At 38.8% G+C, this 26,959-nt stretch overlaps 1 long non-coding RNA gene across 1 annotated transcript; it reads right to left on the bottom strand.

Annotated features, from left to right (window-relative positions):
- Positions 1-849: 849 nt before the first annotated feature.
- On the bottom strand, positions 850-25,674 carry LOC118765673. Its single transcript, XR_005001542.1, has 3 exons — positions 25,647-25,674; positions 25,360-25,472; positions 850-2,312 (listed from the first exon to the last, which is right to left on the bottom strand). It is a non-coding gene; the product is annotated as an uncharacterized LOC118765673 (long non-coding RNA).
- Between the last annotated feature and the right edge of the window lie 1,285 nt (positions 25,675-26,959).

Genomic DNA, 26,959 nt, shown 5'->3' with positions numbered 1-26,959 from the left:
AATTGATCAAAGCCCCACCCGCGCCAGTGTCGTTACCCACCCTCTCTATGATGTAGCGCATCAGATGGAGATTATCGTGTATCGACCTGGTCGGCACGGTGCATGTCTGCGCCTTGTCAATCAGCTTCTCCACGACAAGCGCCAATCTCTTGGCTAGCACCTTGGCCAAAATCTTCAACTCTGCATTGAACAAAATGATGGGCCTAAAGTTCCCAATAACGTCCCCCTTGTTTGGGTCCTTTCTCAGCAAAGCCACCACCCCTCGACAAACAAAAGCAGGAATTCTCCCGTTTTGTTGCCATTTGCAGTAGACGTTTGCCAAGAGGCCCGCAAACAAGTCTGGCATTGAAGTGTAAAGCTTGTAGGGCAGACCATCCAAGCCCGGCGATCTGCCTCTCGTGCAGCTCTTCATTGCTTCCTCCACTTCCCAGGCAGATATCTGTCTTTCGCAGCACTCCGCCTCGCTGTCCGAGAGTTGCGGTAAGCCGTCCAGGTACACACCGAAGTCTGTCTCGTTGTCCGTCCCACCGTTCACCCCAAACAGTTGAGCAAAGTACCGCTGAAACACCGCACACATCTGCTTTGGTTCGGAAACCTCGCACCCATTCTGGTCCACCAAAGACCGAATAGTCGCTTTGTTGCCACGTTTCGACTCCACCAAGCGGGCCCATCGAACGGCCTTAGTTCCCTTCCCGCTTAGCGAACGCGCCTTAGCTCTGACAACGCAGCCTTCGTGTTTGGCGTCAAAGTGTTGGTCGAGGGCCAACCTAGACGCCAACACGTCGGTTGCGATGCCTGTCTCAAGAGCCTCGTCTAGTTTTCTAACTAAATCCCGCTGTTTTTCTACGTTCTACAGCTAGAGCCTTACTAAACCTAATCGACTCTGCTCTAATTGCTCTCTTGAGAGCAAACCACCAGTTGTTGTTGATGATTGCCCCCGTGAGCGCCCGTTTAACTAATAAACTAATCCGGTCTCTGTAGGCTTTGCACGCCGTTAACGACGCGTTCAGCTTCCAGTAGCCGGGACCCTGTCTATGTAGCCTATCTAAGTCGACCGTACAGATCATGAATTTGTGGTCCGTGTAGTCGACTAGGTGGAATTGTGGACACCCTATGCTGTCCTTATCCGCTGGCCTACAGAAGACTCTATCTAAGTACGATCTAAACGACCCGATGCAATTAGTCCAAGTCCACATTGGCACATTCGGGTTGTCTAGTCGAAACCTATCGGACAACTGAAAGCGCCTGAGCAGGTTGGCGAGGCACTTGCACCCACCTCTCCTATTAGATGCTCCCGTGCCCACCCGATCGAAACGTTCATCTAAGACAGCGTTCCAATCCCCAACTAGCACTAGAGTGCGTGACGTCCCCAAGAAAACTTCCAGACGCTTGAAATAATCGGACTGCCCTGCTCCTTTCGGAGTGTAGGCAGCCAGCAGTCTGAAAGCACCACCGTCACTACCGTCTACGTCAAGGACCACCAACTTACCTTCCGGATCCAGGAAGACTGTCCTTATTTTCAAATCCAGGCCCTTCCGAAACAAAACCGCCGTACCACCACCGGCCGCTCCCGGCCGACACGAAGATAGAAAAATCTCGTATCCGCTGAAAAGGGCCGCGAGTTCTTACGGGTTAGAGAGCCTGGTTTCACTAATGGCTGCTACATCAACTCTATGAGACCTCAGGTCGTTTAACAGGTGACCCTGTTTCCAAGGTGACCCGAGGCCTCTTACATTTATGCTACCGATTCTGAGTTTTGCCATGTTTTAAAAGGTTAAGGAGAAAATGGCTCTACTTACTGTTGTTGTTTGGTGGGGTGGCTCCCTTGTGCTTTTGGACGGGTTTTTCCACCAGGTTTTTGTAGAGATTTTTGGAGAAATTTCTCCCTAGCGACCCAACATCGTTTGGGAATTTCTCCTTGATTTTATTATAATTGTCTTGTGTGATTTTAAATGTAAGTATGTGTGCTGGTAGTGTGTTGTGTGTGGGTATAATAAAATCTGACATTTTTGTGTCTGTGTTATTTTTCAGGTATGTTACTAACTGTTCATTGTTCGTGTTTATTGTTGTAACGGTGTTGGTGGTGTCTGTGTGTGTTGGTGTGTGTAGCAGTACTGGTAGAGAAGGTGTTGTTAATTGTTGTTGTTGTGGGTGCATGTTGTTGCTGTTGATGTTGGGAAGCACTAATTGTTCGCACCTCCCCAGTGTGTCATGTGTTTCTTTTTGTTTCTTTTTTCTTTTCTTTTTCGGTGGCACTGTATGCCACTCCCCTTTCCCGCTATCAGTGCTCGCGCAATGCGAGCTGATTTGGTCTGGAAAGATAATAATAATAATAATAATAATAATAATAATAATAATAATAATAATAATAATAATAATATAATAATAATAATATAGAATAGAAGAAGAAGAAGAAGAAGAAGAAGAAGAAGGAGGAGGAGGAGAGGAGGAGAGGAGGAGAAGAAGAAGAAGAAGAAGAAGAAGAAGAAGAGAAGGAGGAGAAGAGAAGAAGAAGAAGAAGAAGAAGAAGAAGAAGAAGAAGAAGAAGAAGAAGAAGAAGAAGAAGAAGAAGAAGAAGAAGAAACAACGAAGGGGAGCCTAATGATTATGATAATATAAAAAGTAGAATAATCAAAGAACTAAAAACCACAGAGCTCAAAATGGACCACCGACCATACCTCCCAAAAATCAAAATAGACGAAACAACAACACCAATTATAAACAGCATAAACCTAGCCGTCACGGAACTAAGAGCCACTGAAACAAAAAGCGATATCACTGACTTAGTATACGCAGCAGCCACTGCAGCCACAAAAGAAGCTGGATACTCACTCAAACCCATCCAAACAGGAGTACCACCACCCAAACAAACCCTGTGGATAAATAACATCCAAAACAAAATACAAAAAATTAGAAAGTCTCTGTCGATTCTTAATGAAATCAGTAGAGAATCTACGCTACTGAACAACAAAAAGAAAACAAAAATACTCCGCAAATACAACATCACACAAAAAGATTTACCTGAGATAAAAGTAAAGCTAAAGCAAGATATCCTTGCCAAAGCACAAAGGATCTGCCGGTACGAGAAACGCCAGCACTTCTTTGAACAAAACAAAAAGTTCAACTCCAACCCCAAAAAGTTCTAACAAAAACTTGGCAAAAATAAAATAGAAATCACTGCAGCACCAACGGCAGAAGAAGTGGAAGAATTCTGGTGAGAAATATGGTCGGCGAACGAACAACCAAAAAAAAGGAGTATTGAAACAACAAACTCAGCATCTGAGCAACTTTGGACCCCCATAACAACTGAAGATGTCACCCAGGCACTGCAAAGACTAAGCAACTGGAAGGCACCTGGGCATGACAAGATCCCCAACTTCTGGTTGAAATATCTAACAGGAATGCACAAAAAGCTGGCTGAAAACTTTAACAACATACTAGCAGAGCCAGAGACAATGCCTGAATGGCTCACGAAGGGGAAAAACCATCTTAATTCCCAAATCAAATGAGACAGCAAAACCAGAAAACTACAGACCAATAACCTGTCTCCCTACAATGTACAAGGCATTTACTGCAGTGATATCGCAAAGGTTTAACAAGCACCAGGACGAAAACAACCTGTTTCCAGAAGAGCAGAAAGGATGCCGCAAGGGCTCATATGGCTGTAAAGATCAACTAATGATTAATAAAGCCATAACTGAAGACAGCCACAGAAAGAAGAAAGGCCTCAGTATGGCCTGGATCGACTACAAAAAGGCGGTTGATAGCATCCCCCACACATGGATCCTCGAAACACTAGCCATTAACAAAGTAGCACCAACAATTATAAAATTCATAGGACACTCTATGAATAAATGGCAAACAGTGCTACAGCTCCAAACAAAAGAGGGACTCATGAAAACCAAAGCCATCCCCATTAGAAGAGGAATATTCCAGGGAGACACGCTCTCTCCACTCCTTTTCTGCTTGGCACTGTCACCTCTATCTGATATGCTAAATAGAACTGGATGCGGATATAAATGTTACGGCAAAACGATCAGCCACCTTTTATATATGGATGACCTAAAACTATACGCTGCAAATGGCAAACAACTGGAAACACTATTAAAGACAGTTCATGGATTTACCAAAGAAATAGATATGAAATTTGGATTAGAAAAATGCGCCAAAGTAACCCTGAAAAGAGGAAAACTAGTTAAGAGTAGCAACATCACACTAGATAAAACCAATGAAATAAAAGAATTAGACCAAAGTCAAACTTACAAATACTTAAGAATCCATGAACTAGATAAGACACAACACACACAAATGAAAGAGAAAATAAAAAAAGAATATTATAGACGAGTTAGATCAATACTAAAAACAGAGCTCAATGCTAAAAACAAGATAATAGGTATCAACACTTTAGCTGTCCCAGTTATAAGTTACAGCTACAATATCCTAACTGGACACGAAATGAACTGACCAAAATAGATAGGAAAACAAGAAAATAATGACAGGATCTAGGATGCATCACCCAAAATCTGACATAGAAAGACTATATATACAACGTATAGAAGGTGGTAGAGGCCTTATACAGCTGGAAAACTACTATAAAATAACCACCATAGGACTGCAAAAAATATCTACTTCAGAAGGAAGAAAAACTGATACAAATAGCGGCAAAACACGAGCAAAACAAAAACTGTTCTCAGTATTTAAGGAAGCTGACAAATACAAACAAGAAATCATACCACCTAATAAATATGAAGAAGAAGAAGAAGAAGAAGAAGAGAGAAGAAGAAGAAGAAGAAGAAGAAGAAGAAGAAGAAGAAGAAGAAAGAAGAAGAGAAGAAGAAGAAGAAGAAGAAGAAGAAGAAGAAGAAGAAGAAGAAGAGAAGAAGAAGAAGAAACAACAAAAGCTATAAAACAAATGAAATCCAAACTAAAACTAGAACAGCAAAGAACCATGATAAAACGATGGCAAGAAAAGCCCCTTCATGGTAAATACTGGACTAAACTAAACGCAAAAGAAATAGACAAAGAAAAATCCCAGCAGTGGTTGAGAAGCTCAGGACACAAAGCAGAGACAGAGGGATTCTTAATTGCAGCACAAGACCAAAGCCTCCCCACCAGAAACTACCAAAAACATGTACTGAAAAGAAATATGTGGAGATGGACAAGAAACAATAAATCATATTATCTCTGGCTGCCCAGTCCTGGCTAAGAAGGAATATATTCACAGAGTTGGAACCTACATACACTGGAAGCTATGCCAACATTATGGAATAACAACAGAAAAAAGATGGTATAGGCACACACCAGAAAAAGTCACAGAAAACGAGAAAGCAACCATACTCTGGGATATGCCGATACACACAGATAGAGAAATTAAGGCCAACAGACCAGATATAGTTGTCAGAGATCATGAAGAAAAAAATGCTTTCTAATTGATGTATCAATACCGGCAGATGACAACATTTCTCTAAAAGAAATGGAGAAACTTTCAAAATACAAAGACCTGGAAATAGAGGTAACCAGAATGTGGAATCTAAAAACGGAAACAATTCCTATCATAGTAGGTGCATTAGGCATGATAAAAAAATATCCAGACAATTGCATAACAAAAACACGAGGACTTACAAACACATATAACATACAGAAAATTGCACTACTAGGCACTGCACACATCCTACGCAGAACACTTTCCATACAATAACCATCAGAGCATCACAACAAATCACAGCACATACCCAAGGCACACAGAGCTGCGCTCGGTAGTGAAGTGAAAGCACGCTATAAAAATAAAACTACTGAATGATAATAATAATAATAATAATAATAATAATAATAATAATAATAATAATAATAATAATAATAATAATAATAATAATAATAATAATAATGATAATAATGATAATAATAATAATAATAATAATTATCGGAATTAGAGATAGAGATACAAGAAACAAGCACAGAAAAAGCTAAGCGCATGAAAACCCGTGCCAAAACTGCGGCCTTAGATATTCTGAATAATAAATGGCAAGAAAAACCTCTCTATGGCAAATACCCAAAGAGAGCGAATAATGCAGATATTGACAAAGCCCTGACCCATCAATGGCTAATGGCCTCTGGCTTAAAATCTGAAACAGAGGGGTTTATCATAGCAGTTCAAGATCAATGCCTACCAACAAGAAACTACCAGGCCAACATATTAGAGAACGGCAGTAGCCCAACATGTCGTGTATGCCGACAACAAAATGAAACCATTGATCATGTTGTCTCCAAATGCAGCCTTCTAGCGCCAACAGAGTACCTCAACAGGCATGATAGAGCTGCACAATATATTCACTGGGTAATTTGCAAAAACCTGGATTTTCCCCATGAAAAAAACTGGTGGGAACACAATCCACCTCCAGTGCTTGAAAATGACCACATCTCACTCCTCTGGAACTTCACCATTCAAACTGACAGGAAGATAGATGCAAATAGGCCAGACATCATATTGAAAGACTTCAGACAAAGAACATGCCTCCTCATTGATATGACTGTCCCAATCGATATAAACGTATCTGTCAAGACCTACCAAAAACTGAGCAAATATAAAGATCTTGAAATAGAAATCAGCAAAATGTGGAAGCTGAAGACTAAAACAATACCTGTTGTCATAGGTGCCCTGGGAATGATAGCGAAAGGGACTAATTGCTACCTAACTCAGATACCAGGAAACCCCAAAATGGCAGAAATTCAAAAGATAGTGCTCATGGGAACTGCTCATATCCTACGCAAAATACTCTCTATGTAATCCCAAGGTTTAAAACATACTTTTTTTTTATTTATTTATTTATTTTTTTTAAATTTTTTTTTTATTTTTATGTATTAGACATTCACTAGTACAACACCAAAAAAAACCAAAAAAAAACCAAATATATGGCACAGAACTTCCAACCTGTTGTCTCTTGAGGTCTCTGGGTGAGACTTGGAGCCAACTTGTACAGACATAAAGCAAAAGTCAAACATAGAATAATAATAATAATAATGATTTCTTTATTGGTCACAAGGGCCGAACTTGAAGCGAATAGGGACAATACAACACAAAGAACAGTGGGGTTTGGAACAATGTCGAGTATACAATAAATAATAACAATTGACAATACATTTAAACAATAACAATTCCCCAAAAGGAGGGAGTTCCTCACAGGGACAGCCAAGGAACCCCACACACATCCTGGTTACTCCGACCGCGAGGTGCACCTCGGCAGGCATCCCTGTCCTTCTCAACTCTCAACCATTCAGGGACAGCTTCCTCTCTACCTATTTCTCGGTGAGACTTGCCACCGTACTCGACACCTCCCCCCAGTTTTTGTCCACCTGGAGGTCCGTACCAAACTAAGCACCGAGTAATTTAACCGGCCCTCCGTCCAGCGCCCTACGACGCAGTCGGTTGGCATGGATCTGCTTCTCCCGCCGAGCCTCGGCAGGCCCAGCGACTTGTCCTGATTAATCTTTGCTCCTGTCACTGCTTCGTACTCACCGAAACCGGTCGCCACGAGGACAGTAATAATAATGTTTTCTTTATTGGCCACAAGGACTGAACAGAAAACAATAGAGGACAATACAACACAAGGGACAAGTGGTGGGGAGCTTAGCACAAAAATTTGTGTGTACAATAAATCAAGAACAATTAAAGAACAACAAAAATTCAACAACAAAATTCCCCGAAAGGCGGTAGTTCCACTTAGGGACAAATAAGGGACCTCACACATCATGGTTATCTCGATGCCAGGGGCACCTCGGCAGCTGGGCCTCTCTTCAACTCCTCCGGTTTACAAGCATATGTTCAGAGTAGGTCCATTCACTCAGGCCATCCTCGCTACCTCCACCTACTTTTTAAAAAACCCCCAAAAAACCTGGGGTGCGGGGAATAGTACTTCTCTCTCCACATTTACTTTCCATTTCAAGTGGACCATGAAAATATTGATGAGGGCTAGGTGGCGAGGCGATCTTCACGATGTGATAGGCTGATAACAAGATCTGTCCTACGCGTCAACAGCAGTTCAACAAAGTTCCTTAAGTCAGCAATACCCGGACACTGGACGAGTGCATGCAGAACGGTTTCGTTGTCTTGTTCACATCTCGGACAGGTCCGTCTGACAGCACTTCCGTACCTATAGTGTTTGATTTGAGCCAGCAGAGCTCCTCGGTAACACTTCTAGGCTAGGGATTTCTGGAAATTATCCATAGGCCCCAGTCCGAAAGTCCACCAGAAAAGACCAGCTAATCCCTTCCGGCGCACAGATTTTCCCCGAGGGCGTCGTTTCTCTTGTTTTCACTAATACCCTATGTGAAACTTCCACCAAGGGCTGTGAACGCTTACCGACACTCCATGTACCAAGCGCTCTTTCTCGATCTACGCTTGATCTACCGAAAAGATGTTGTACATTGCAGCGATCCAGACTCAGAAAACGGGACCGAAACTGACCGCTGTGAGTACGGCTTCGAATTATTGATGATCGAACCTATCAAAAGCTCTTGACTAATCCAAATTGATTAGGGCCCCATCCATTTTAGACCAGCTTATTGACGACAAGCGCTAACCTTCGCTAACACCTTGGTGTAATCTGTGTTTAGTAGAATTACTGGCCTAAAAGTATCTGTTTGGTCCTTCCTTGCTTGGGTCCTTTCTCAGCAGCACCACCACGCTCACGACTCACAATTCTCCCGTTCTTCTGCTAGTTGCGGTAGAAATCCGTCCAGAAACCACCGAGCAATGTGGAAATAAAACTGGAAGAGTAGATCATTGCCGCAAAGTGCTTTGCTCTCGAATATTGCTGAATGTCGAGCATTATCTCTTTCAGTGCACCTTTCACATCTGCCTGACTTTCCGCTTCCGGCCGTTTTGCTATTGTCTTATTTATTGCGAGTAAATCAGCTTCGTAATTAGAATCAACTTCCCGTGCTGTGTTGTTGTTGTTGTTGTTGTTGTTGTTGTTGTTGTTGTTGTTGCTGCTGCTGCTGCTGCTGCTGCTGCTGCTGCTGCTGCTGCTGCTGCTACTGTTTGTTGTCATTGTGGTAGTGTGATCTGCTGTACTTTGAACTTGGTGGGTGCTCACTTCGCCTTCCGTTTGTGGGTAAAAGATGGTGGGCTCTACCGTATGTTACATCTCACTATTAGAACTACGTCTTGATTACTCCTCTATTTCACTTAGGAGGGTTGATGTCACGATGCTTGTTTTGAATTTATCTTTTTTCGAAAATAAAATAAAAAATTTCTTTTCGAATTTAGGACACAGACAAACACACCAACCAGAATTATGCAACAGCGTTGGTTTCGACAAACATTTGTAACAAAATAAACAATTAAAAATTTTTGGAGGCACAAACTTAAAGAAAAATTAAGAGCAAGAATACCTATATGCATCATGTACAAAAAATAATGATAATAATCTTTTCAACTATAGGCACAAGTTCTGAAATTGTGGGGATGGGGTAAGCCGATTACATCGACCCCAGTGCAAAACTGGTACTTATTTCATCGACATTGAAAGGATGAAAGGCAAAGTCAACCTCTGCGGAATTTGAACTCAGAACACGAGGACAGGTGAAAGGCTGTTAAGCATTTCGCCCGGCGTACTAACGATTCTATCAACTCGCCGCCTTCATAATAATAATAATAATAATATAATAATAATAATAATAATAATAATAATGATAATATTAATAATAATGATAATGATAATAATAATAATAATAATAATAACAATAATAATAATAATAATAATAATAATAATAATAATAATAATAATAATAAAACACTGATGCTGGTGGTGTTTTCGCTGGTAGTGGTGGTGCTGCTGCTGCTTTTGTATATATTGGTCGTGTGTTAGAGGTGTCTGCAGTAACGGAGTTAGTTCTTTGTGCATGCAGCAGAAAGCCGTTAAACCATTTGTTTCGCTACAAATGTAGCATCTCGGCTTTCTATACTCTATTTCTTAAATAACTGTGATCCATTAGGGAGGTTGATCAGATCGAGTATAGCTTCGATACTACGAAGATCGGCGTGTATCGGCAATTCCATGCCCGTGCCTGACCAATTTTCTTTCCCATTTTGTGAACTTGCAGAATGTTTGTTTTATTCTCTATGCCGTATACTACTACGGCTGCCACCAGCAGAGAGGTGTTCATTTCAAGTGATACCTCCGCTACTTTTATTTTGACCACTGTTCGACCGAAATATGACTGAATCAGCCATAATTCCTCATTATGAGGGTTCTCGCAGTTTCTTTGGTCAGTTTTTCAGTTGACAGACCTACCTTAACTGTGCCAAAACGACATAAGTTTTTAACACCTAGACCGGGCATTTTTCGTTCACTCCAGTCTCCTCGTCTTTCGCGCACTCCAGCCTCATCTTTCGCTCACTCCAATCCCCTCGTCTTTAGCCTCCGCGTTTTTCGCTCACTTTAGCCTCCTCATCTTTCGCTCACTCCAGTCTTATCGTCTTTAACGAAATACATTGATATTTAATGATTTTTTTCTTCTTAGTGTCTTCCTACACTTCCTCCGATGTGTTAAAGAAAACTGTTCTCCGAATCTATGTTAAGTGCGGTTTGAGGTCACAACCTTTTTTTAACTTTCCGACAGGCTTGTGCAAAACCGTTCCCATTCTGCTTAGAGAAAGACCGGGCGCTTCTATCGTTTTATTAATGCCTGTGTTGTTGGTGGCAGTGGTAGCCATAATGGCGGCATTTTCTGGGGACCTAGTGGAGGTCATGTTCGCGTCATTTAAAAAAATATCTTTTTCCTCACTGCTGCTGCTGCTGCTTCTGTAACACCTACGGTAACATAAGCCTCACCCACACCAGTCGATCGAACCACCAGCTTAGAAATACACTACTATGTAGACATACTCTCCTACCTGGCATAGATTTTTTCAACTGTGAAAACTCGTCTTGCGAGGAAGAAAGTTTTGGAGCCCTAGCAGTTATTGTTGCTTCTGTTGTTGTTGTTGTCGTCGTCGTCGTTGTCGTTGTTGTTGTTGCTGTTGTTGTTGTTGTTGTTGTTGTTGCTGTTATTTTGTTGTTGTTATTGCTGTTGTTGCTGTCTGCTTTGTTTCTCAACTGCATCGACTAGTGGTGGCGAAACAATGTCATAACGGCTGTTCCAACAGCTATCACTTCCCTCGATTTGGGAAGTCATAGTGATATTTTTGCTTAGAAAAATTAAAGCTTCAGTTGTAAATGTCAAAATTCACCTTTAAAAGGAAAATTGTCGACAGACCACCTGGGTTATTTAGTTAATACTTCAACAAATCTGGAATACCAACTCATGAAAAAACAAATTAGGACCTTGAACAAGCATCCATTTCTTTCAAAAACATATAATAATAATAATAATAATAATAATAATAATATAATAATAATAATAATAATAATAATAATAATACCACTAATACTGATTCTGAGGAAAGCAAAAGCTGGGTATGTATTCAAAAACCGCCAACAAAAAGTCAACCATTTGTTATTCATGGATGACCTCAAACTTTATGGTAAAGATGAAGCCCAAGTCAGTTCCCTACGTCAGAATGGAGTTCGGACTGAGAAAGTGTGGTGTATTAGTCTTGAAGAGAGAGGCAAAATCAAATGTATGAACGTACTAACGATACCGTCGGGGCAGGTTATGAAGCAAATAGAAAAGACGGGCTATAAGTACTTGGATATTTTGGAAATGGATAAATTGATGGAGAAAGAAATGACAGAAAAATTTAAGATGGAGACTGACCCTTAAGTCGAAATTAATCGGACGGAATGAGATCGAAGCTATCAACACCTGGGCGGTTTCACTCCTTCGATATGGAGCAGGGATAATCGCGTGGACACTAGACGAACTAAACAGCTTAGACGGAAAGACAAGGAAGTTGCTAACTAGATATGGGACACTCCATCCAAAAATTGACACAGACAGATTGTATGTAGCAAGAAAAATAGGGGTAAGAGGACTTATTGGATGCGAACACAGCATTAGAGCAGATGAAAACAACATAGCATGGTATGTAAAAAATGCCACAGAATCGCCATTATTAGAAGGTCAGGCTTGTGTTGGATGAAAGATTGCAAAGAGAAAGCACTGTACAAGAAATTGAAAACGAATGAAACTGAAAATAGGTGGGTAAAGAAAAGAGTGCATGGTCAATTCCATAGGGATGTTGAAGATAAGACAGTCAGAGAAAAAGGATGGCTATGGATGACTAAAAGTGATTTAAAACTGGAAACGGAAGCTCTAATTTGTGCTGCCCAACAGCAAGCTCTAAGAACAAACTACATAAAATACAGAATAGACAACACAGCAGAAAGTGATAAGTGCAGATTCTGTGGTCAAAACGGTGAAACCTTATGGCATATTACCAGCCAATGTACGCTATTAGCCCTGAAGGAATATAAGAGATGCCACGACAATATAGCCAGGCTTGTCTTTTGGACACTTTGCAACAAGTATGGACTTGACAGAGCAAAAAATTGGTACGACCACAAACCCGAAGGCGTCGTCGAAAATAAAAATGCAAAGATCCTGTGAGATTTTATGATTCAGCGCGATCATGAGATAGAGAATAGGAAGGCAGAAATAGTCTTAATTGAGAAAGAAAGCAAACTATGCTGGATCATAGATATAGCATGCCCAGCTGACAATAAGGTATGCGATAAGGAAGAAAGAAAAGTTGAGTGATATGACAGGTTAGCTTGGGAAGTTAAGCAGTTGTGGTCGATGAAAAAGGTAGCAGTCGTACCAATAATCGTCGGAGTAAAATCTCGAGAAGTACGTGGAACAAATAGGGGCTGCAATAAGGGTGGAGCACTTGCAGAAAACAGCACTGCATGGAACCGCCCGAATACTCCGGAAGGTGCTCGAAAAATAAGAAGTATTACCTTAGTTCGCTGGTAGTGAACAGCTTTCACTATACTACATCTCCAGCGTTAGAAGCTGGGCAAAGGCAATAATAATAATAATAATAATAATAATAATAATAATAATAATAATAATAATGATGATGATGATGATGATGATGATGATGATGATGATGATGATGATGATGACGACGACGACGACGACGACGACGACGACGACGACGATGCTGCTGCTGATGATAATAATAATAACAATAATAATAATAATAATAATAATAATTCTTAATGATAGATGTGACAGTACCATCAGAGAGAAATGTGTCCATTAAAGAAGTTGAGCCGTTATTTAAGTACAAAAACCTAGAAGTAACCAAGATTTGGGGAATGAAAAGCAGCACAGCACCAGTGGTGATTGGAGCGTTAGAGCTAATAAAAATGGGCCTTCATAAGCAGCTCAACAAAATACCTTGCAGTGTTAACGTGGGAGAACTTCAGAAAATAGCGTTGCTAGGTCCTGCACACATTTCACGCCGTGTACTCTCCATGAGATGAGGACCTGCTGTGACTCTAGGGTCAAGGGATGATCCTGGTTCAGCAGAAGACAACGGACTATATTTTATTTTTAAAAATAATTATTTTCAGTTCTTTTTTTTGATCATTCCAAGTGCTCCTACAATCACTAGTATTGTAACCGTCTTGAGATGCCGTATCTTTTCGACTTTGATTAGCAAATCTTTATATTTTCTGAGCTTATCAAGTTCTTTTGCCGAGATATTATGGTCACAAGGTATGTTCATATCAATGAGTAAACAGACTCTATTGTTTTGGTCTTTCACAACAATATCTGGTTAATTTGCTTTGATTGTCTGATCTCCACATACTGGGAAGTCCCAAAGAATAGTTATATTTTCTCCCTCAGTTACAGCCTCGGGGTGGTACTTGTACCATTTGTCAACAGTTTCGATTTTATAATGCCGGTACATTAGCCAATGTAGATGACCAACTCAGTCATGTCTTGATTTATTACTCTACAGATGCTAAAACCTTACATCCAGAGATCAGGTTGTCCACTGTTTGTATCCCATCGCTGCAGTATCGTCACTTTGGGTCTACACCATTTAAAATCAAACTGGCTTGATAGTTCCGGGTCAATAATCTCTGATCTTGGGCAGCCAAGATAAAGCCTTCAGTTCTGCCTTTAACCCTGAACTCCGTAGCCACTGATGGGTGTGCTTCTAGTCTACATTAGTTTGTTTGCTACGGCCTGCATATTTACCATGCAGAAGTTTTTGTTCCCACCTATCAGCCAAATGTTCAAACGCATTTTGCTTTGCTATTGATTTCACCTTCTTTGCAACTACAATTGCTGCACTTCCATCATGCTGTTCAACCTGGGTATTATGCATAAGCTCACCTGAGAATAGTTTGCTCTCCTTCATAACAGAGTGAAGCTTCTTACGTCTCTCATGGTTTTCAACGAGCTTTAGCATCCAGTCGTTAGATGTTTCAAGATATCTTGCCTGTCCAACTGTGGTGGTCTTGTTGGAGATATCGAATTGGATCAAGTCTCGATCTCCTTGAGCTCTGGGTAGATAAAGATGATCTGCGTCTGCCTTTTGGTGATGCATTGTATTGCAAGTCAGCAGCTTACGGGTTTTCCTGTCAATCTTCCTTATTTTGCTCATACTCTAGTTCAACACATTGAAACTGTAAATAACAACCGGGACTGCTAAGGAATTTATAGCTAACACTTTGTTACATGCATCTAACTGGGATTTTAGGGCTGCTCTGAACTCTCCTGTAACACTCCTTCCTGATCTATTTCATACTTGCATGCTGAATGCCAGAGCCATCATTTATTCCGAGGTATTTGTAAGTTAGTTCTTGCTCGAGTTCTATTATGGTTGTGCCAACATCCAACAACACTGAATGTGAGGGAGTTTCCCTATTTGGAAAGTGGTCTTGGCACATTTATCAAAACCAAATTTCATCCCGATGTCATCACTGAATGCTCTCACAGTACATAGTAGTCCTTCAAGCTCATTATCGTATTTGCCATAGCGTTTTAAGTCATCCATATAAAATAGACAACTTATTTTCTTGTCACCAATTTTATATTCATACTCTGTTCTGTTAATTTCACTTGTAAGGGGTATTAGGGCTATGCAGAAAATTAAAGGTAAAAGTGAATAACCTTGGATAATGATGCAGTTGATATTAATATTTTTTGTGGTCAGTACTCCATTAGAGTGGTATAATTAGAGATTCGTATTCCACATTGGAACGTTGTGCTTCAGGAAGTTTGAAATCATAGGAGAAAATTTGAAGACATCCAGCGATTTCAAGATCCATGAATGCGGTATGCTGTCGAAGACCTTTTTATAATCAATCCATACAGAATTGAGATTTCTGTGTTTGTTATGACATTTTTCAAGGAACATGCGATTGATTAAGAGTTGGTCTTTGTATCCATATGAGTGTCGTTGGCACCCTTTTTGTTCATTGGAGAAAATATAGCTCTGTTCCATAAGTTTGTATGTTTTCTCCACGAGGACGGATGTTAAAATTTTATAAGTGGTTGATAGACATGTTATGAGCCGATAGTTTTAGGGGAATTTGGTTTCATTATTCTTCGTGAGTAGGTAAGTAATACCTCTTGCTAATCAATCAGGTGTTTTCGTAGGATCTCTCATAATTTCATTGAATAATTGGACTAAATTTTCGTGTGCGCACGGGAGCGAGGCGGCCAGAAATTTGGCACCCAGAGGACTTCCACTTATGAGCCTTCGTGTGCGTCATCCTTAGGTCTGCTGTTGTGATGTCTTCCCATTCTTGTTCTGTTAAATTTTGGCAGGATCTTTCTGTGCATCTAAACCAGTCTGCATTTTCATTGTAAGCATTTTCATCACTCCAGATACTTTTCCAGAAGTTTTCAACTTCTTACATGGTAGCGGGGTCTTCGACGGTTACTTTTTCTTTCCCTATTTCTCTGTAGAATGTTCTCACATTGGATGTGAACAGCTTATTTTACTTGTAAAATTTGTTTCTCTTATCAAATCTTCGTATTCTTTGAGACTTTGCATGGACTTTTTGTTGCAGCGTTTCTTTTGCTGAAAGCAGTTTTTTCTTGGTCAGAAATATGTTTTCACTTCAGCTTTCTTCCATTTCTGGTTTTTACATCGTTTCCACAGATTAGTTCATTCAATATTGATATTTCACCTCTCATTATTTCAATCTCCTTTTCAATTTACCTTCCCAGTTTGGAATTCTTATCAGGTTTGTATTTCTTTGTTTTTCAGAGGCATACATCTGGTTTCAATTGTCTTAGCAGCTGCGTAAATAATTTCATTTTAGTTCCTGTATAATTTCCTTTGTTACATAGTTTCTAATTTTAATATGTTTTCTATTTTGGATTGTATTTGAGAGCTTATGTAGTGGTTCCCTATCATGTATATTGACGTGTCTTACAACTGCTAGCTTATTTAGGATTTTCTGTTTCAGTTCTATCATAGACTCTATGTTCTTCAGTAAATGTGTAGTCTTCAAATATTATTTTTACCTCTTTCCTCGCTATCTTTAACAGATTCATTACAATTTATTTCTCCAGGCGTTTGCGTGTTCTGGTCAGATAGCAGTCTTTCAACTAAGACTCGTGGAGAGTTGCTCCCCTCGTCTGGTTCTTCATTTCATTTCTCTCTTATATTTATATTTCCACTTTTCTCTGTCACATGACTTTGTAAATTAACAATCTGGTGTGTTTAATGGCCTATCAATGTATGCAGTACGTTTCTCTGCTCTAGGTGTCAGAAAGACACTAGGCAAGAAATGGAAACAGAACTGAAAGAAGATGCTAATGAAAATAATAAAGATAATAATAATAATAATCACAACTACTACCACTATTCTATCACCAGCACCATCACCAACACCAACACCAACACAACTTACACCGCCACCACTACCACTGTAAATAACCACTTCAAAGAAGAATCAAGTAAATCGACAATGAGCGCCAGATGAAGAAAGCCCAATTCCAGGAAAATTAACAGAATGATAAAGAAAATACAATAGATTCCATGGAAGTAATGCAATTCTTTTTGGATGAAGTTAAACTGGGGATTCTATTGTTGAAGACGTGTAAGGAAATAATGGAATTTTCATCAATCTTATAGTCCGTAGCCTTTCAGATTTGTGAGTAACTTGTTTGAGCAAAACAGGTTTGGTACTTTAAAAACATGTAAAAAGAACGTGAAGCCATTTACTCAAATTATTTCACGAAATATCCCAACACTCAATATTTGCTTAATCTGAGATTTTGATCGAGCTTTCGAACTTCAAAGAAATCAAGATGCTTGTGAAAAAGGGGACATCGAAATGGGTTTCAGATAACAATAACGTGCTAATACAACATTCACAACCACTAATCTGGCGTGTTGGCAAGATTATTGCAGTGAAAGAACGGTTACAGAACTAGTCCTTAGCAAAGGGGCTGCAGGTGCCTAAAGAGCAGAGGCAATGGATCAGTTCCGGCTGACATTCTTCCTCCTATAAAAAGGATAGAATATTTTATGGGTGTTAGCAAGAAGAATAAGGTTCCATGCAATAAATGAATTTATACACAAACCAGTTAAGAAAGCCGGTGTCCTGGGACTTCCAGGCTGCTTTGAGATGAGTTGCAGCTCTATTTAGTATGTTAAGAGGGGAAGAAAACATCTTCACGTTGTCTGGCCTAACTTGACAAATACATAGAAGTCTGTACTGATGCACGAAATATTTGAAATTTTGTTCACTCTTAGACATATGAGGAGGGACCTACTAATGCAACGTTCTAGATTGATGGTTATGAGGTTTATTACTAACGATTTTAAGACCAGCTGGCAAATACTGGAAATAAGTGTCATGATGGATGTGCCATTCATTCACTTTTCATCATGATGGCTATGGTGTCGGCATTGCGAATTGTCAGAAGCTGCTCTGAAGGGATGAATGTAGGAAGACATCTGGCACAACCAACTGTGCATAATTTTATGGATGACATTATTGTTGTAGTGTAAGCATGAAAGGGAGCAAAAAGTTTCTTTGTGTGATTGGAAGAGTCATTCCAGCAATGTAACTCTATACCAAAATAGACGCAGTCTGTCCAAAATACATAGGCAAGTTAAGGATATAAGCAATTAAGATTCTTGGTCGTATCTATGTAGTAACCTTAAGTGAAGCTTAGAGTGGGTATTGAGATGGTGAGTGTCAAGTTTAGAACATTGTATACTGCAGTTTGGTAAAGAAGTTTAAGGTGTGGTGTTATCAACACCGCCTTTAACAAGGCATTTATGATCATTCGTAGAGTCTGAAATACTATTAACAAAAGTGAAAGGAACGAAAGAAATGTACTTGCAAGTTCTTACCAGAGTGACTCGATCTCCTGTCATATTCTGAAAGTTGGAATGTATAAGTGCTACTGTGGAGATGAATTTAAAAGAGCAAAAACGCTATTGCCATATGAAGCAAAAAATCCAATAGTTGGTGCGGCTCAGCTATTTGTTCTGATACGAAGTAAACGGATAATGACAAATTTTGAGATGGAAGTGACCACCCAAGAAATGATAGATGTGAGACGTGTTGTGCAGCTGAAATGGGTGGGTTAGGGACGGACAGGGATCAAATGGATATCTCAGCAGAATAACAAAAGCAGACGACATAATGTAAAAAAAAATCATTATATTGAAGAAGAGGAGTGTATGACTAAGTCAGTAGGGTTGATAAGTAGTGCACAAGCGCAACTTAAGAGACAACATAGAAATAGAAGCTGCCGTGGTGTATGTTGTAGAAAATAGGGTCATCCAGGCTGCGATTTCACTTGAGAGTGGTATTTGATGCGCTTCCATTCCCAGTTTGTGGGTTGGCACTGCTGTTTGACGTTATTATGGTGATCATGTATTCTTGGAGCATGTCCTGACATCATGTATGTCATCCCTTGTGGGTTATGACTGGTGGATTATTCAAATCTTGAGTATTCTTGCTGTAGTTGCCTTAAAGCAATAATGTGGCTGTATCAATGTTGTGAGAATCAACACCAAGTTGCACCTTGTTTTACACAGGAGGCAATAAAATAGAGGAGTGAAAGCAAAGGGATACACTGATTGCAGAGTTCCTAATGGCAAGACTAGGCGGTGGGGACTGAAGAAGTGCTCTTGTTTTAAAACCAAATTGCAGAAACGAAACAAAACCTTGAACATATGGCATGGTCTAACTTGATTGGTCTGACTGATGAGTTGTCGGTGACTTTGGAATGATTATATGTTGCGGATGTATGAAAGAATGAGCGTAAAATATGAACTTCAGTATTGTGTGAAGTACGAATATAGAAGTATAAGGTACTAAAGTAGACACGAAGTGACGTGATGTTTGTAGTTAAATCCCCAGGAAATAATGTGGCTGGCAGTTGAATGAGAAAAGACAGCAATGATAGGTAAACTAGAAATGAAAGTAAGCAGATATATTAAAGACATACTCTAGAAAGATAAATAACAGAGTGCAAATAACAAAACTTAAGCAATAGTAAAAGTCAAGCGTTGTGGTTATTGCGATCCCAGTTTTGTTGTTGATATAGCAACTACCACCCTGTGGTTATTACAAACCCTGTCTTTTTATGGCTGTTGTTACTTCCATCTCGTTGTTGCTATAACTACCTCCATCTTGTGGTTATAGTTACCTTCATTTTGTTGTGGTTATAGCGATCCCCATCTTGTGGTTACAGTTACTCCCACCTTGCAATTACAGCTACCCGAGTCTTGTTGGCTACTTCCACTTTGTCGTGATTATAGCTATCTCCATGTTGTTGTGGTGGGTGTATGGATAATGAGGGTGAGAGTATGTTGCAGTGTGCAAAAATACCCAGATACTATCTGGTAGAATAAATACTGCATCCAGCCTTTCTCTATTACACCTTGCTATGTTTCTGTTCAGTGATAGCACCATGCTCGATTCATATTCAAATTCCGACAAAATATTTTTGAAGTCTACAATATAAATATTGTATGTAATTGATGAGTTGTAGGTGACATTGGAATGATAATATGTAATGGTAAAGATGTATTCTAAAAAGACAAAAGTGGAGTGCACAGAACGAAAACATTAGCAATAGTAAAAGACAATAAAGGTTGCGTTATTACCATGCCCATCTTGAAGTGGTTATCATTACACTCATAAGTGTAAAGTCACCTCCATATTATTGTGGTTATAGCTTTTCCCATCTTGTAGTTATTGTTAAAGCCATCTTGTTTCGGTTATTGTTACCCCAGTCTTACACAGCTTATGGCTACTTGCCATCTTGTGGATGTAACTACCGCCATCTTGTTATCGTTAAAGCTACCGTCAAATTTAGAGATTATAGCTAGCCCTGTATTAGTGGGCTACAGCCACCCCCATCTTTTTGTCGCTAAAACTACCGCCATCTTATTGTTAATATCGCAACTGCCATTATCGTGCGAATATTGCTACCGACAAACTAATGTTGTTATGCTAGCCCCATATTATTGTGGTTATAGCCCTTCCATCTTATAGCTATCCAATTCTTGCGGTTTTAGCTACGCTTTTGTCATTATGCCCAACTCCATCATGGTGTGGTTATAAGCTGCTGTCATCTTTTTTCTTATTTTGTTCATAGCTATCCCCGTCATGTTGTTATTACTATCCCTAAATCTCTGTGGTTATGGTTACCCCCGTCTTGTGGTTACAGCTACCTCCATCTTGTGGTTATCGTTAACCCCATTCTTGTTTTGGTCATAACTACAACCGCATTATTGTGGTTATGGTTATCCTCATCTTGTTGTGGTTAAAGATAACGCCATCTTTTTGTTGTTATAGCTACTGCCGTCTTGTGGCTATATGTATCCCCGCAACCCACTTTTTTGCTTTTAATACCACAATTTTGTGATTATATCTACTAACATCTTGTTTTGGTAACAACTACACCTATCTAATTTTGGTGGCTGTATGAAAAACCAGGATAAGAATGTTTTACAATGTATGAAAATATCCTGGCCATTACCTGCGAATATGAATGTCGTACTCTTTTGAATCTCGTCACATCATCGGTTATTTTCTGTTCACTGATAATACGATGTCGGAATCAAATTGAAATTCCGACAAAACTTTTTTCAACTTTTCAAAATATAAATATTATCCACCGTCAGCTATAGCATTCCCCTGTGAGATCACAGCGTTCCCTAGCTACTACCCTGATTAAGAACGATTGTGTTTTACTATAAAACGCATTCAGTATATCGGATAGTATATAAGACCTCCTGCCATGTACATTCGTAGAAGATATAATACATTACATAAGTTATTTTGTTATATACAATCAGTGCCGCAAACAGTATTTTACATTTTACATAACATCTCATGCTATACACACTCTGTAGCAAGTACAGTATGTTGCATGTTATATAGCACCTCTTGCTATGTACACCGTGTAGCTCATATACTATATTATAAATTATCTAACATCGTTATGTATACTTTGTAGTACAACATTCATAATAATGCATACATAACTTCCCCTGCTGTATACATTCTGCTACACCCTGTGTTTTATTCAAAACATAATATATCATAAGTCTTTCTTTGCTATATACATCTTACAATATTATTATTCAGTAGATTAGAGATAATTCTTCATCCTGGATACAGTCCCAGGTAATATTCCTTACACTGAATTGCAGGGAATTTAATCACAAGACCTATAGTCCCGTAGTCCTCTGCATTCTACATCCTTCTTGATATGTATAGCATCCGCTAACTAAGCTGTCTGCCTTTTCCTTCACTTTATATACACACTAATATCTTACAAGTATATACTTATAACCGTCTACTCTACTCGTCCCACCACACATTTCACTGCTCCAAAGCAACATATACACACACTTCATGACCTAAACTATTTATATATATCCGCTGCAGTAAACCAGATTGTTTATATATAGCAGTGAAAAGGGGAACACTAATGTATCAATTTAACATGTGGTTTAACAATCTAAAAATATACATCCTACTTCTTCCATAACATATAACAGAAATATCTTCTCACAGCAGAATACAATTCATATGCCCATAGACACCAGTTCAGGACCGATTAGTGTTGAATGTTAACCATGGTGGGGTGGGATATCACTGTTTAAAAAAATACTATATTACAGAAAAATATATAATTCTACAAATGGTATGAATAGTCGTATAGTGTGTGTGTGTTTATGTGTGCGTGCCTTTTTGTGCGTTGTGTAATACATATATCAATGAAAATAAACACACATACATTTTATGTATGTATGTGTGTGTATATATAATATATATTAATATATATATTGTGTGTGTATATATAATATATATATATATATATATATATATATATATAGAGAGAGAGAGAGAGAGAGAGAGAGAGATACTTATGGATGGACATATACACATATATATATAGAGAGAGGGGGAAAAACGAAGAGAGAGAGTAATACAAAGTGGATCAATTACAGCTTGGCAAATTAAGAAGCACTGCGTGTTTTCTCCAAACTGTTTGGTAGAATATCACCTGAAGAAATGGAGTGGCTGCGTAACTACATATTTACGTAATTTTATCTAATACTAGCTTAAGAGTTGCACGCCGTGCGGACTTGTATGCTAGTTCCTGCAAAGGGCTAATTGGGTCTGCGTCCCAAAACTGAAGAGAGTTAAATAGCATGACTATATATGCCCTGGTGGTGTTTGATCAGCGGTTAAGGATGGATGAGAATTAATTCTGTAATGCAATCATTCTATTGTTCCAGTCCTAAGTTGAATTCCAGTTGTTGGCCAATCTGTCCCAAAGTTCTTATCTCGACGAAGCGAATGTCATTTGTCTCCCCTTGATCTCTGACATCATCTGATAAACGCCACCAAGACGACATGATTTAGCCAAGCTTTAATTGTTAGAAATAGCAACCCAAATGCTTTTAAATCACGTCCTAATGCTGAATGTTCAAAAACCAAATGAAGGGTAGATTTTCAATACCGTGGTCATCCCGATTCCAAAAAGGTATATGTTTTTGTTGAGCAAATGTAGGATGAGATACAAGAGTTCCCGACGGTCAGACAAAATTTCGTTTTTATTAATATAGATGTTGTTATGGACTCGTATTTGAAATAAACTACGCTATTGAAATTCCCATAACGATATTTTGAACTAGCCATTCGTTTTTATTTACATACAAACATACATACATACATACATACAGACAGAGACAGACACATGCACACACACACACACACACACACAAGCACACATAAACACACACTCACACACAGATATGAGGAATTCCGATAAACACAACTTTATATCATTTGTTCCTATGTACGTGTTACCATTGTGATTGTTTGGAAGTCAGTAACGTTATTAAGCGACCTCCGGTGATTCTTTATGGTTAAGCACTTGGAAAATTCAATGCAAAGTTCTAAACAGCCACAATTCTTAAACGTACATCGGAACAAATGATACAAACTTGTGTTTATCATGATTTCTCTTAGATATGCTCTATATATCACAACTAGTAATACAACAAAGTATGGTAGTAGCTAAAGCACTATACTGGAAGTAGACTGGATGAAAATAATTCACGAGGAGCCCTAAACTGAACGGTAGCAGCCGTAAATCTATTTCTACACATAAAACAGACAATATATATATATCTGTCTCCTGTCCAAGCTTGATTTATGCGTTCGCCACCACAACCTCGTTTAGGCTTAGCAGCACTTCTTGTTTGTTTTGACTGTCCTGTTTGTGTTATCAATTTTGATCCTCCGCAAAATCTCAAATTTTATTTAACTTGCTTTTCGGGAGCAGCTGTTTTATCTAAAGCGTATCTTGTTAAATGCTCGAAATACGAGAGTAGAAAAACAGCCAACAACTGATTTTGTGTTGTTTGCCTTGTTTTCCATTTGCCTCTTCCGTTGTTCGAAAAAATAGTTTACATACCATGTACTCGTATTTCGTATTTTTTGTTGTACACATTTCGTGATGTCCTGTGCCCCCACCACACACACACACACACACATATATATATATATATATATATATACGTATAGACTTAAGTATGTACATATACGTATGTATATATGCATATATATATATATTTATATATATATTATTTATATTATATTATATATATATATATATATATATATATATATATATATATATATATATATATATAATATATGAATAATATATATAATATATAAAATGGCGGTGCCCCAGCATGGCCACAGCTCATAAGCTGAAACTAGAATCAATCAGAATCAATCAATCATGTGTATGTATATATATATATATATATATATATATATATATATGTATGTATGTATATGTATGTATGTATGTATGTATGTATGTATGTATGTATGTATGTATGTATATGGGTACAGGACGCCACCAACAGTAAAGAACATGAAATACGAAAACAAATGAGTCAAATACTCAAACAACGGGAGAGAAAAATGTAAAATAGGACAAGTAACTGAACAGAATAAATTTATAATCTATAAGTCTCTTTGAATGACCAATCACTTATCTGAAAAAGCCTTGAAATCAATGTTACAATCTGGGGCCTATTTCTGACCCAGTGATAATAAAAAGACTCAAAGGAGGTCTGTAACCAAATAACTTTACTCAAAATAACACTTTGCAACTGAATCAATGCCTCTCCTTTACTTGACAATTTATGCACCACATTGCAGAAATCACAAACTAAGTATATCTCAAAGGAAACTCTTACACTGTTGTAACATTGAATTACAAATAACACTCATCTTTTATCCTCAGGTGACTCTACGGCTTCCAAGACTATAATTGTATTCGTCTTGGCTTAGGTAAAATGACTAAATTGTGGGGGTTAAGCCTCCATTAAGGAGTTTTACTAATCTAAGAAGTTGAAATTTTAGGAACATTTCTTCATTTGTGGTTAAAATTTCATCAGCAGCAAAACTATATGAATTTTCATGAGAGTTATGGCCTCATTTATGCCCCCTCACTTTCAAAGATATACTGCATTACATCCGCCCTTATGCATTGAATATAATTTCCAAATTTCATAAAGATCCATTTAGGAGGTAAGGCAACCGTTAGGGGGGTATTAGAATCCTTATGAAAGGCGGAAATTTTGGGAATACTTCTTGATTTGTATCAATTACCTGTGGCTGAAATTTCATCAACATCGGAAATTTATGAATTTTTATGGGGGGTTCTGTCCCCTTTAAGATACTCAAATTCAAACTAAACATATTGCATCATACCCGCCCTTATGCATTGAATCTAAGTTCCAAATATAAGGATCCATTTAGTAATTTTGGTCATTGAAAAATGACTAAAATTTAGGGTTAAGACCCCATTAGGGAGTCTTAAAATCATCCAAAGAAATAAAAATTTGGGGTATATTTAAAAAATTTTTTATATTACCTGTGGTTCAAATTAAATCAAAATCCGAAGCATATGAATTTTCACGGGGCTTCTCCCAAGGCTTAGATTTGGTGTTCCAAATTTCATTAGGATCAGTCCAGTAGTATTCGAGTCTATAAGTAACACACGAACACGTGAACGCACGGACATTGACTTTTATACAATAGGTTATAATGGAATAATTACTATAAAGCATTGTGTAGAAATCGTGGGTAAAGCCAGAACAATGCGAAGTAAATGTAAGGCAAATCATAAGAAAACACATATATGAATTAATGTAGACTTACCTTGCATTCAGAATGTCGGGGTTATGACTCCATTTTCAAGAAATTAACGAATGTTGCCGATGTGTGTGTGCGTGAGTGTGTGTGAGCGTGTTCACTCCACACACGCTCAAACACTTCGCATTGTTCTGGCCTCACCCACGATCATTTATACAATATATATATATGACATAGTGTACATTTAAACACAAAAGAAAACTACCTTTAATAGGTAATTTTTACACGCTAGAAGAAGCAGTAAAAACGACCAAAATTTTCGAAGGGAATGAAAAATAAAAACTTTTACCTTGTTATTTTTTACGGTCATACGGTCATACGGTCATACGATCATACTGATTATTTTAGCAAATAAAATAATTTGCTAGGCGAATCCTCATCAGTGACCGTGCCTTAACAATTAACATATAATTTAGAGACAAATAACACGTGTCTCATTATTATATGTTATGATTTTTCAAAATTCACCGCGCAAGCGCAGTTTCAGTCAGCTTAAACCACACCAATATACAAACGCCCATACACCACACACACACACCAATATACAAACACCTATACACACCTATACAAACACCGCTACGCACTTTTCAACTCAGTATCCACACCACACGCCATTTTGCACACTCCCACACACACATGCACATATATTCCCACACACCAGCACCCAATACCTCTCAGCACTCCTATCCCGCTCTCCCCATACCCCTATTTCACCTCCCAACACACGTATCCCACTTCCCAGCCTCTGTCATCACCTCTATCCCATCTCGCACCTCTATGCATTTCCCCCACAACATACCATTCGCCCCAAAAAAGCACACACAGTACACATGCACACAACACGCCTGAATACAGACAATAAACATACGCACACAACACAGACAAACACATTCAAATTTTGTACAAAAATATACACAATACACACACGTTATACCGGCTCTCTCTTTCACTCTCTCTCACACAACACTTACACACGTGCACACTTCACTCGAACAAACACACATCAACTTTCCGCACAAGGGTTTTACACACACGCTCACACGATAGCCTCACACACATGTACACACGTCATACGCACGCACGCACACATACACACACACACATATATGATATGCACATTACTCCACACAACGCACGCGCTAAGTCACTTGTACACATACACACACACGCTTTTATGCACGAACACAGGCCCATGCATTTTCACACACACACACATACACACACACACACACACACGCCAGTACATGAAACGCACATCACTCCACAAAATGTACGCACTAAGTTACTTATACACATACACACACGCGCAGGCCCACATA

Source organism: Octopus sinensis, linkage group LG12 (genome assembly GCF_006345805.1).
Source record: "Octopus sinensis linkage group LG12, ASM634580v1, whole genome shotgun sequence".
Taxonomy (NCBI): Eukaryota; Metazoa; Mollusca; class Cephalopoda; order Octopoda; family Octopodidae; genus Octopus; species Octopus sinensis.
The sequence above is the reverse complement of the archived record's forward strand: the minus strand, read 5'-3'. Positions and strand labels throughout refer to the sequence as shown.